This window comes from Etheostoma spectabile, chromosome 3 (genome assembly GCF_008692095.1).
Source record: "Etheostoma spectabile isolate EspeVRDwgs_2016 chromosome 3, UIUC_Espe_1.0, whole genome shotgun sequence".
Classification (NCBI taxonomy): domain Eukaryota; kingdom Metazoa; phylum Chordata; class Actinopteri; order Perciformes; family Percidae; genus Etheostoma; species Etheostoma spectabile.
The window spans coordinates 18,802,635-18,815,735 of NC_045735.1; the positions used below are offsets into that span (position 1 = coordinate 18,802,635).

At 41.2% G+C, this 13,101-nt stretch overlaps 2 long non-coding RNA genes across 3 annotated transcripts; one reads left to right on the forward strand and one right to left on the reverse strand.

The window, feature by feature from the left end:
* On the forward strand, nucleotides 1–3,132 carry LOC116673852 (uncharacterized). Of its 2 annotated transcripts, XR_004327889.1 has the most exons (6): nucleotides 1–392; nucleotides 518–1,159; nucleotides 1,526–1,642; nucleotides 1,740–1,865; nucleotides 1,956–2,597; nucleotides 2,922–3,132. It is a non-coding gene; the product is annotated as an uncharacterized LOC116673852 (long non-coding RNA). The 2 variants fall into 2 exon arrangements; XR_004327885.1 differs by having other exon boundaries at nucleotides 1,526–1,865.
* Nucleotides 3,133–8,064: 4,932 nt separating this feature from the next.
* Nucleotides 8,065–11,908, reverse strand: LOC116673840 (uncharacterized). The gene is made up of 3 exons (XR_004327883.1): nucleotides 11,897–11,908; nucleotides 10,895–10,900; nucleotides 8,065–8,172 (listed from the first exon to the last, which is right to left on the reverse strand). It is a non-coding gene; the product is annotated as an uncharacterized LOC116673840 (long non-coding RNA).
* Nucleotides 11,909–13,101: the final 1,193 nt, after the last annotated feature.

The following is a 13,101-nucleotide window of genomic DNA, read 5'->3' on the forward strand; positions in this document are numbered from 1 at the left end:
GTCAAAAAGCATTGTGCCAATAACAGTGTCCTAACCTAACGCCACCTGACCCAATCTAATTCATCCTAACCTTGCCTAATTTAACCAAGATTAGCCCAACACCTATCCTATGCAAGTCTAATGTATCTGAGGCTTTGTGCCAGACTTGTTGTAGCCCAATGTGTTATGTCATGTGTGTTATGTGGGCAGCTGTTGTCTTCCTGTGTGTGTCTCTCCCCTTTTCCCCCACTGTGTCTGCGTGTGTGTATGTGTGTACGGCCGGTAGATCTACCTCTCTGGACAGCTGCTGGTTATTCCACTTACCAACTCTACAGTATTTATTCCTGGGTGAAGCTCACCCCCGGCGCCAGATCGATGCACCTACCAGTGAGGGAACTTGGCTTAACTACTTGGTAACTACAGTCTTAACTCAATGTTCCCCCCTTTTAACTTTTGTTTCGTTTGGGTTAGGGTTTACATACAATTCATAAACAGCAAAAGGTGGTGCTTTTGTTAACGTCCTGTTTTCCCTGTCCAGACCTACGCCTCCAGACCTGTTGCCGTGGCTCATCACGCTCAAGCCTTCCTACCTTCCCGCTTGGATTCCAGAAAGAAAGTTTGGATCCAGCACTGCCTGCCCTCCTCGGCCCCTATCCAGCTCGGAGTCCGCCTACCTTGTGTTTTCTGTCCTTGGCTGCTGTAAGTACAGAAGTTACATTAAAACGTTTTAATGGGGCTTTGTTGGGGCAACGTGACCAGCTAATTCGTACTGTAATGGATCACAAACCACCAACTGCTAGGCGTTGGAATCACCAGACGCCTCCCAATACGATATCATCACAATACCATATTATTGGGATTTCAAAAATATTCCAATATTCTGCAATATAGTATATCAAATTTAGAATCTTTTCTCCAACTTCTAATTTTTACCAATTTCAATTGATGTCGCTCTGCAGTTTATTGTGGAGGTGGATGCTTCTGACTGGGGGGGTGGGAGCCGTCCTTTCCCAACGCTCCCCCACAGACCAGAAGCTTTACCCTTGTGCTCTCTTTCCAAGAAATTGTCTCCCACAGAAAGAAACTACAACGTTGGAAACCGAGAACGACTGGTCTGGACCGACCATAAAAACTTGGCATTAATCCAATCCACCAAAAGACTCACCTCACGTCAAGCCAGGTGGGCCCTGTTCTTCAGAAGGTTTCTTTCTTTTTTTGACAGACCAGTCCAACATGTCTTCCGTCCCCATGGAATACCTGTGGACATTGTGTCTGATAGAGGCCCACAGTTTACTTCTCGTTTCTGGAAAGTATTTTGTACGGTTTTGGGTGCATCTGTAATTCTGTCCTCAGTCATTGCATTTCTGTGAGTGATTTTTGTGTACATGTGTTTGTTGTGTCATGGTTGTCTTGCTACTGTATGCCTAAAATTTCCTTCGGGATGACTAAATTATCTATCCATCTATCTGTCTATCTATCTATCTATCTATCTATCTATCTATCTATCTATCTATCTATCTATCTATCTATCTATCTATCTATCTAGAGTGCCATCCCCAATCCATGGGTCAGACTGAGAGAGCCAACCAGGACCTAGGAGCATCCCTTCGTTGTGTGTCTGCTCAGCGTCCGTCCTCCTGGGTCAACATCTGCCGTGGATTGAGTAAGCCCACAACTCCCTGACCACCTCCGCCACTGGCTTCTCACCTTTCGAGGTCGCCCTAGGATACCAACACCCCCCCCCCTTGTTTCCTGCTCAGGAGAAGGAACTGGCTGTTCCCTCGGTTCAGGAGAACCTAAATTAAAGTTTGGAGCGACGCCCGGGAAGCCCAGCTCAACGAAGCCAAACTCACCACCGGAGCCAGATCGTTGCACCTACCAGTGTGGTAACTTGGCTTCCAGTTGAACTTTGTGCCATTTTAGTCTTAGTGTTATATTCCTGGTGCTTTTGTTAACGTCCTGTTTTTCCTGTCCAGACCTACGCCTCCAGACCTGTTGCCGTGGCTCATCACGCTCAAGCCTTCCTACCTTCCCGCTTGGATTCCAGAAAGAAAGTTTGGGTCCAGCACTGCCTGCCCTCCTCGGCCCCTATCCAGCTCGGAGTCAGCCTACCTTGTGTTTTCTGTCCTTGGCTGCTGTAAGTACAGAAGTTACATTAAAACATTTTATTGGTGCTTTGTTGGGGCAACGTGACCAGCTAATTCGTACTGTAATGGATCACAACCACCAACTGCTAGGCGTGGGAATCACCAGACGCCTCCCAATACGATATCATCACAATATCATATTATTGGGATTTCAAAAATATTCCAATATTCTGCAATATAGTATATCAAATTTAGAATCTTTTCTCCAACTTCTAATTTTTACCAATTTCAATTGATGTCGCTCTGCAGTTTATTGTGGAGGTGGATGCTTCTGACTGGGGGGGGTGGGAGCCGTCCTTTCCCAACGCTCCCCCACAGACCAGAAGCTTTACCCTTGTGCTCTCTTTCCAAGAAATTGTCTCCAGCAGAAAGAAACTACAACGTTGGAAACCGAGAACGACTGGTCTGGACCGACCATAAAAACTTGGCATTAATCCAATCCACCAAAAGACTCACCTCACGTCAAGCCAGGTGGGCCCTGTTCTTCAGAAGGTTTCTTTTTTTTATACAGACCAGTCCAACATGTCCTCCGTCCCCATGGAATACCTGTGGACATTGTGTCTGATAGAGGCCCACAGTTTACTTCTCGTTTCGGGAAAGTATTTTGTACGGTTTTGGGTGCATCTGTAATTCTGTCCTCAGTCATTGCATTTCTGTGAGTGATTTTTGTGTACATGTGTTAGTTGTGTCATGGTTGTCTTGCTACTGTATGCCTAAAATTTCCTTCGGGATGACTAAATTATCTATCTATCTATCTATCTATCTATCTATCTATCTATCTATCTATCTATCTAGAGTGCCATCCCCAATCCATTGGTTGGACTGAGAGAGCCAACCAGGACCTAGAAGCATCCCTTCGTTGTGTGTCTGCTCAGCGTCCGTCCTCCTGGACCAACATCTGCCGTGGATAGAGTATGCCCACAACTCCCTGACCACCTCCGCCACTGGCCTCTCACCTTTCGAGGTCGCCCTAGGATACCAACACCCCCCCCCCCCCCCCCCCCCCTTGTTTCCTGCTCAGGAGAGGGGACTGGCTGTTCCCTCGGTTCAGGAGAACCTAAAGTAAAGTTTGGAGCAACTCACCACCGGAGCCAGATCGTTGCACCTACCAGTGTGGTAACTTGGCTTCCAGTTGAACTTTGTGCCATTTTAGTCTTAGTGTTATATTCCTGGTGCTTTTGTTAACGTCCTGTTTTTCCTGTCCAGACCTACACCTCCAGACCTGTTGCCGTGGCTCATCACGCTCAAGCCTTCCTACCTTCCCGCTTGGATTCCAGAAAGAAAGTTTGGGTCCAGCACTGCCTGCCCTCCTCGGCCCCTATCCAGCTCGGAGTCAGCCTACCTTGTGTTTTCTGTCCTTGGCTGCTAGAAGTACAGAAGTTACATTAAAACGCTTTTGAATCGTTACTCTGTTTCCATGTATGTTTCTCTGAGTTCTGGGTCAGAACCTCTGCCTTAACCCTCATGTTGTCCTTGGGTCAAATTGACCAGTTTTCCTATATCAATGTTCTTTTCAAATAAAAAAAAATAAAAATATATATATATATATATATATTTACCCAAAATAACATGATTGATTCCACACAACACTCTTTGGCAAGTACAAATCACTACTTTCATTAATTTTGGGGTGTCTTATTCAAAGTTATAGCATTTAAAATTAAAAAATTGAAGTGGTTTTGAAATAGTATTGAGTAAAAGTTGACATACTCCAGTCTGTGATTATCCATCAACATCCACTCCTTTTAATTTTATTCTAAATCATTCCTAATTTCTGCTTTTCCAACTCAAACATTAGGTATAATTTCGTACAAATGAGGTTTATTGACTATTAATTCCAAAAATAACTGTGAAACTAAAGTTAATAAGTTGGTGTTACGTATTTTTGAAAATGAAAAAAAGTGACGAACATTGAAAAAAAGCGTCAAAAGTGTTGAAAAAAAGGGACGTAAACGTTAAAAAAAATAAAATAATAATATACAGTCCATGGATAAAACTGAAAGATTTCCTTTGTGGACATAATTTGAGGTTGGAAAAAACTAACAATATGCAATATATTGCGATATCTTTAAAATCACAATAATATCGTGTTATGACAAAAGTGTTGTGATCGTATTCTATTGTTGGGCTTCTGGTCATTTGCACCTCTAGGAATTACTGTATTCTTTTATAATGTGCAATATTTATTTATTATTTAGTACTTAACCATTTCATTACATTACAGTGCAATATTTATTTATTTGTTGTTAATACTTAACTAATTTTCACACAATGTGTATACAAAAGCTATTTTATAAATGTATGTATATAGTTGCTATCAGGACTCAACACTATGCACCCCCCCCCTCTTTTTTCTCTGCACTAGCTATACTTTATATTTCTATATTTCATATTCTAAAATATCGTGTCGACACTGTAAAGGGGTTGCTTCAATCTCATTGCACAGGTACTGCACTTGTGTATAATGACAATAAAGACATTCTATTCTATGATACACAGTAATAAATATTGGACACAAGTATTTAGTAGTGTAGAAACAGAGGGTGGTCAGGGTTGAATAAAGATATGGAATATTGCACTATTACAATGAACATTTTTCCACAATCTTTCGTCTCTGTGCAAAATACTAAATAGCTCTATTTGTTTGGGTTAAAACAATTATTCAAAGGAAAAATCCCTCTTTAGTTAAGCAGATCTCATACTGTGTTGAGGGATATTGAATTGACATTGCTTTGATTGAAATAGTCACAAACCAAAACTGATGGATGTAAACTGATGTACACGGCAAGTCTCTGGCGTAAGTGACAGTATTTTGACAGTACATACAGTTCATTGGTGCAAACCAGTGTTTTATTACAATATACAGAAACTCTGTGCAGTACATGTCTAGATTCATGTAAAGACACAGTATGTGGTAGGCTACATGTTTTATTCAATCTTCAGTGGTGGAGCGGTCACCTGCCAATCGAAAGGATGGGAAATCGATCCCTGGCCCTGCAGTCCCATGTCAAAGTGTCCTTGGGCAAGACACTAAACCCCAAGTTGCCCTCAATGCTGCCCCATGTGTGGGTGATGAGCAGGTGGCACCTTGTACGGCGGGCTCGGCCAGTGTGTGAATGGTGAATGATTCCTGTAATATGGAAAAGTGCTTTGAGTAGTTGTGAAGACTACAAAAGCACTTTATTAGAACAGTCCATTTACGGTTACATTCAGGGGACACGTTTGTGTGCACACTTTAGTCCATCTTGTGTTAATCCAGGCCTGCTTTGGTGCATAAGTTTTTCATATCAATTAATGTCAGTTACATTCAAGCCCTTGCCAAATGAGTTGCTACAAAGCTAATTAAGACTATAAGACAACTCTCTCTGTATTTCTCAGTATGTTCAAAAGATTGTGGCATCCTGTGGCTTTCCTGCGCAGAATCTCGAGTGAAAATCATGTTGTTTTTATCATCAGTGTCATCCTTGGCTACTAGCAACAGGGTGGAGGAAAGGGCGTCGCATGTTCACGGAAGGCTTGTATCAGGCAACAGTTTGTTGTCATTACTCATAATTCCATATGGGGGAGGAAACTACGCACCATAGCTTTAAAATCAGGCATGGCATTTAGAAACAAATAGGATTTCCCATCATAATCTGGCGCATTACTCAAAAGAGAGGACGTGGAAAAGGTTCACACAAACAGGAGAAACAACAGAGTTGAGCTAAGTTACAGGGGTGAAAGGAAGCACACCGGCTCTTTAGGGAACTTGACAGCAACAGACACGGGTATGGAGGTGGAAAATAACTGTTTCTTAAAGAACTGTTGTTGCTTGTAACAAATGGCAGATTGATCTAAACAGTACAATTGAACACAGAAACACCGTGGCTTGTCATAGTTCTCATTGCCTTAGAAAAAGATATCGAGCAAATGTGTGCAAGTGAGTCACAGAGAGGAAAATGGTTCCAGTTCAAAGCCTTTTTTCAGTTGTTTCCAATTACTGTCAGCAGTGACCTGGAACAAGAAAGAGCTCATGGAGGCATGGGCTTTTGGGACCTTTTAATGGACGATGCGGATCTGATGTTGAAGTGTAGCAGCTAAAACACAAAGTTTGGTAAGGAATGGCCCTGAGTTGTCAAAGATGAGTTTGTATATGTGTAAAATGTTATTTCTACGGCTTAATTAAGCTGTACGATGATGATCTGAGCTGCACAAATTACTGTAAAGGTTGCAAAAAGCCAATTAAGACATGCTTAGACAGCATAGTTATCTGCCTGGATGACAGAAATCCAAGAGGATTTAAGATAAAATGGAGCTTCTGGATTGCTGGGCAGAGAGGGAGAGAGAGGTTTTCTTTTGACCACTTGAGAGAGCTCTTGCTAATTTTATTTCTGCTGGGTCTCTCTGGCTCCCCATTCACCGAGCAGAGACAGTTTGATCCTGCAGGTCTCCCATTTTCCATAGGGTATAAGAGTTAAAGAGGGAGGGTTAGGCTGTCATGTTCACGGTCACTCTGCAAGTAGCCGATTTCCCCCATGGCCTCCCCTGTGGTGCAAAAGTAGAGAAGCAGTTGTGTGAGGATTATCAGTCTCCTATTACTGCAAATGCCACTGCATCAGCACCACTCAACGTGATTATGTCAATAGGAAACACATTGGCAAAGTTTACAGTCTCTAAAACCAAGAGCTGAATGAATGGAGTTGCTTTCAACAAAAGGCCAAGAGGGAAATTAACAGATAATCCCCAAAAAATGGACCCAAAGTGGCAGTAATGCTTTAAAACCTAACACCAGCATATATTAATGAACCCATCCTTTGTATTTCCTCGAAGCAATTACAAAGACAGTAGATAGATTAAATCTGACCGCAGCAGCGCAGTTTACATAATAGAACAACATGTACTGAAGTAACAGTGAATGAGACAACATTATTACTCATTAGCTGTTTTACAGACATAATGGATTTTTCCTTAGGGGCTAAAATCTCCTGATGGACATTTTTTATGAAGTACAATAAGGAAATGAATAACCATTGTAATGTAAGATAAAAAGGCCTTGGCAGATGTTTTTTACACTTTCCTTTTCTTCTCCTCTATCCTGGCTCTCCCTTTGCTTCGTAACATCGGGTAAAGAAATGGACTTGGATATCATAAAAGAACCCTTAGAGGCTTTGGCTTTGCTCCGCTTCTGTCTGTGAATCTGACATCAAAGCTCGCGCTCCTAATCCCTCTGCCCTATGGAGGTAAACAAGGGCCCATGTGTCGACACCTGGCCTGTTATGATGGCGAAGGGCAACCATGTACTGTACGGGGGCACTCTGAGCTGGATTAAAACAAAGTAATCCGCTCTGTGGAGAGACAGGGAATAGCCACAGCGGTGCCAGAGGTTAAGCAAATCAACAATGTGCTCCTTTTGATGGGAAATCTTTAGCAACACCCTCTGTGCTACAGCACAATGCCTAGGCCTACGTGCTACTCATTGTCTTTTCTTGTTGCCATGAATACGGGGGAAATGTTAGCTGTTCATCGGGATGTTTTTATGTTCATCTCATATTGGTTCGTCATCATATTTTCATCCGTAGATTGTACAAAACACAGAATAGCAATGTGAAGCAATGGATATCTAGGGGGAATTGTTTATTATGGCCACTTCCTCCAGTTTTTCCCCAAAACCTTGGCTGCAGTATGTATTGTATATTATGTAGGGCTAATCGTGAAATCATGATTATTTATCACAATTACTCATTTAGTTTTAGAAAGATGATGCATTTATTGAACTTGAAGAAAAAAACCCACCTTGATCTGTCAAATTTCCACCAATACTTTCCCATTTGAACATGTTTTGGAAAATCTCTTTGGTGTCTGACACACTGGAGTTATCTATGTTATTTTATTTATTATCTTGCAAGTAGAAGGATACAATTTAACAGAATTTAACAGAGGCTGCAAAGTGTTGAGCAGCACGAGAAGGAGGGGGCTGTATAGCCTGGTGCGAGGAGAGAGAAAAAGCTATGGTTTCCTTTTCAAATAATAGAGTACTATAATGGATCCCTATAACTGATACATTATACTATAATATAGAAAACAGAGTAAATGTTGTACAGTATAAAACACAAGACAAAATAAGAGTTTACTTGCAGAACGTAATGTGCAAAATAACAGTTTTTCTCAACAGCAACTTGATTTTGGGATCAAAAATAGATTATTTGCACGGCCTAGACTGCCGGGGGACTTCCCATGATGCACTGAGCACCTCTCTCTTCCTCCTTCTCGCCATCTGTTTGCAATGTCATTCCATTAATGCATGTTACTAACTCAACTTCTTCCCGTTTCTGGAGTCTTGTGCTCTCTCGCCCCTGTAGTCTTGTGCTCTCTCGCCCGTCTCCTCTCTCCTCCTATCGCTTCCTGCAGGTGGTTCTGGCTCTGGAGCAGTGGAGTCTGGATCTGCGGTTGGAGTCACCTGCTGCCTCCATGTTCCTGCTCGACACCCTCTGCTACGATTCTCCATGTCTATCGCCGTCTTTCTCGGTCTGTCTCTCTGTGTTTTTTTCTCTCACCACCCCAACCGGTCGAGGCAGATGACCGCCCACCCTGAGCCATGGTTCTGCTCGAGGTTCCCGCCTCTTAAAAGGAAGTTGTTCCTTGCCTCTGTGGTCTAATGCTTGCTCTTGGTGGGAATTGTTGGGTTTCTGTAAATAACATCCCAGAACACGGCCTAGACCTGCTCTTTTATGAAAAGCTCAATGAGATAACTGGCGTGTGATTTAGCGCTACATAAATACAATTGAACTGAATCGAATTGAATTAATATTATGTATTTATGACTTTTTTGTGAATTTGTAAACAAGTTGTATGGCAACCCCTGTGAAGGAATGTAGAATTGCATCGTTTGATTTATGGTTCAACAAAGGCTGAATGTGGCAAGGCTGTTAGGCGCCACTTATGTCTCTCCCAGTATCCTGTTAGGGGAGACATTGTCACATGTGGTGGGATCCCGCATCATATATCTCAGTGCAGTTTACTCCGAACTTGTATTGTTATTGCAGTTCAAACAGATAAGTTCAGGCACTGCATGTGACTGTATTTATTCGGCAATAAAACAATGGAATGGTATTTAAATGTATTTACAATGACATGACAGGTCGCAGGTGCGATTGATTATTAAACACTCATTGACGAAACCATTGTGCAAGGAAAAAAAAACATTTATAGTCATTACAGTCAGTCATTTATTGATTGCCCAGAACAGAAAATGAATGATGGGCAGAAATCCGGCGGTAGGTCTCTACAGTCAGTTGTCACTGAGGTGACTGATTTTGTGTAAATTATTAAAATGGTCAAACGTTGTATTTATTATTCAATAGGCCGGTGTTAAATTCATTGGTTCACTGTTATGTATTTATTGTCTGATTTGCAGTTGTTGAAAATGGTGAGATGCACTGATACAGAGATGTTTGCTGCAAATTGGTCAAAAAATAAAAATCAGTAGTAATTAATTACAGTGTGTTTCAATCTTGATTTCAACACTTGACATTAGGAGCACATGCATTTCATGATGAGACAACCCTTTATTTATCCCGGTGGAAATTGTTGCATTACAAAGTGGGAAAGTGTGGAAATAGACAAACCTATAGAGTGCATGTTCTTATACAAGGCACATGTTAGATTCTAACTTGACAACAGAAGTTGTCAAGACAGAAAAAAAACAGAAGAAGTTCTTCTTCTTCAATCTACCAGCCTTTACATGGTTACATAGGTCAAAACACTTATATAGGTCACACTCATGTCCCACCAATCAAGACTAATTCGGTATGTGCCTAAAAAAATGGTCCCAGAGCATTTGTTCTACACGCTAAAACTGAATGACACAACCATGCGTAGAACAAGACAAAATCTCAATGACTTGTGATTGAAGAGCATTCTGAGAATTTTGAGAATTTGACAACAAGGATTTACTTCAAGTGGCTTCAGCATGCGCACTTACACACACTCGCTCTTCCATCCAACCATGATTAAAACCTTGATTGCATCAAGCTAGTCACTGAGGAGAAAACTGTTGATTGCTGCGTTTTTAGCATATGGTTAATCTGGAGATGTAACTGTATTGCTTTTCCAAAGTTATGTTGTGGAGCGTAGCCGGAACTGTCATAACGAACCATGGATGATTTATGGTTTACTTAGGTAAAAACAGAGGGATTTCAGTGGAGCAGGCAGCTTTGTTAGAGGTGTTGTGCCACCTTTCCCTGGCTGATAGGAAACAAAACACCCAAACTTTAAACTATAGTGAGGTGAGCCGATCCTATAGATTCCCTCTGGTTGCACATTTCACCCCACATTGGCCCAACAGAGGAGCAGCTTCTCAAAGAGGCTGCGACAGTTTAAATGCCGCACAGACCGCTACAGGAAATCGTTCCTACCACAGGCAATAAAACTCTTCAACAGGTCATCACTGGGTGCTAGATGAGACTCTGAGACACCACAATATTGCAATAAGGGCAACCGGCCCATTTTAGCATACTTAAACAGTTGCACATTTTGTTTTTCCCATCTTGTAAATATTTAAATATTTGTTCTTATATTCTTATATTTTATTCTTATTCTTATTCTTCTTCTTCTTCTTCTTCTTATTATTATTATTATTATTATCATTTCATGTATATTATATGTATGTATATTTTGTGTGCTGCTGTAACACTGTAATTTCCCATTTTTTGGGATCAATAAATATCTATCTATCTATCTATCTATCTATCTATCTATCTATCTATCTATCTATCTATCTATCTATCTACTACTATCTATTTCAAGCCTGCTGGGAATGTTATGCAGATATTGAGTGACGTTGTATTGGGTCGGTTTGTGTGTTCTAGTGTGTGTGTGTGTGTGTGTGTGTGTGTGTGTGTGTGTGTTTCTGTTTTGTGTGGGTAGGGGAAGGGTAACGTGGTCTTGTAAACCTGAAGCTGTGTTGTTACTAACAATCAATCTGGCAAAGGTGCAAGCTATGATCTGAATGTAAAAGGGCCTCGTCCCCACCTCTAAAATCTAAAAGACAAGTGGAAGCTGCTCATTCCCAAAATGACTGTAATTGACCGAGAAAACACAGACAATGATAGACAAATATTTTCTGTTGATGTTAAAGACTAGATGGGGTAATATATTGATATAAAAAACAACATTTTGTGCAAATGAGTATTTCTCATATATACTTGTAGATGACAGATCATCACAAAAAAATATCGCAACTGTTAGAGAAGCATTTGATTTCATTTCCAGGCAAACAGGGCCACAAACAGCATGGCTGAGTAATGGAGCCCCTTCACAATCTGACAACACAAGTTACTGCCAACGCCATTGTGCAAAATCCTCCATTTGGGGAAGCTTTTGACTGCTTTCCTTTTAGTGCAATAACGCAGCAAAACTGCAGCATTGCACTCCCTGTTGCAGGAAAAGGGACCGCACTTCTGAGGCATGACATCCAGGTCAAACTCAGACCGGCTCAAAGCTGTAAATTCATCGACGGGGGACACGAGATATGCCACCATTTCTTTCTCCAAAAGTCACTGCACTGCACAAGTCAGCGAGGAAGACAATACCCAGAGCGCTTAGCTTCAGCCTCCTCCGAGGAGTGTGTTGAGCTCAGTAGCAACACTTACCCCATATAAGTTAACATCGATTCCAGATGACGCACCTCTGTGTGGAACCCACAGGTGATTATACAGTACGTCACAGTTAGAGGCAGTGTCTCAAAGAGGAATCTCATCACAATTTGTCCATGAAAATAGGAAAAAAATGACAGATGAACAAATAATATCCACATTCATTTTCAGTCTCTACATTTGGCAACGAGGATGCTTTATCTTAATTTTCCTGTTGTGCTATTCTCAATATATTTTCATGGTGGGTTATCTGTTGTAATTTATGAACTAAAGTGAGAATACCGGCTTTATCCTATTTGTATTTTGCTATAATATAAATAATAATAATATAAAGGATAATACCTGCCTGTATAATGCAGGTATTATCCTTTTCCCGCCACATTGACAGTGCACACACATACTGCTTGTCAATCAATGTTATTCCTCTGCTCATTTGACAGCTTCGTCTGGGAGTGTACACGTAAATAAGAGTCTCCACCCTGTGCTCCAAGGACTGGCTGACAATTTGGATAATATTTAGGTTATCGTTGGTAGAAAGAATAACATTTGTTGGTTCAGAGCTTGAAACACACTGAAATGAAGAGTTTCAGCTATGGTCCAGTTGAGTATTCTGTCAGTCTATGAGTTTTTGCATGGATTCAGCAACAATGCTCATAAATCGGTCTCTTTTGCATGACAGATTGGCGTCAAAGAATAACCAAAAAACAATAATTTAACACCAATTATTATCCACAACGGGTTACATCAGACTTGCAATAGCAGTGAAAAATAAATATAAAAAATGCTGTCCCACTTGCATTTTTCTTGGAAAGCCCGCATCCACCTACCATCACATTTCTCATGCATTTTTAGAGTCAACTGTTCTCATGCCAGGATGCACTTGAATAATCCTATCTGGTCGTTGTGAGAATCCATCTGCATGTCTTTAAAGTCCTCTATTAGAAAGTTAAATGAGCACATGAATATCCCTGGAGATCGTTTACAGTACCTGCATTGGATAGAAAATACCATTTTTATGGTGGAGTAGACATCACAGTGCAGCCACAAAGTAGAATGGATAGCCTTGGTCCGAAGGCTTATTTAACACATGATGTCATGCGGCTACATCATTTGTGCAGGCGGAATAACTCATTTGGAAAATGAAAAGTCTCTTGGAGTGATGTGTGAGATCTAATCGGCCGCAATATTGTATGGTTTGTAGACGACTTCTTGTCAGCCACTTCACCGGGTGCAAAAAACGGTTGGTTAATGTGTCAGCCTGGATTGTCTGAAGGGGTTAGTGTGGCTGTATAAGAGTCTGGAATTTGTTTTGAAGAAACGTCTCATTACAAAGATGCATTGCC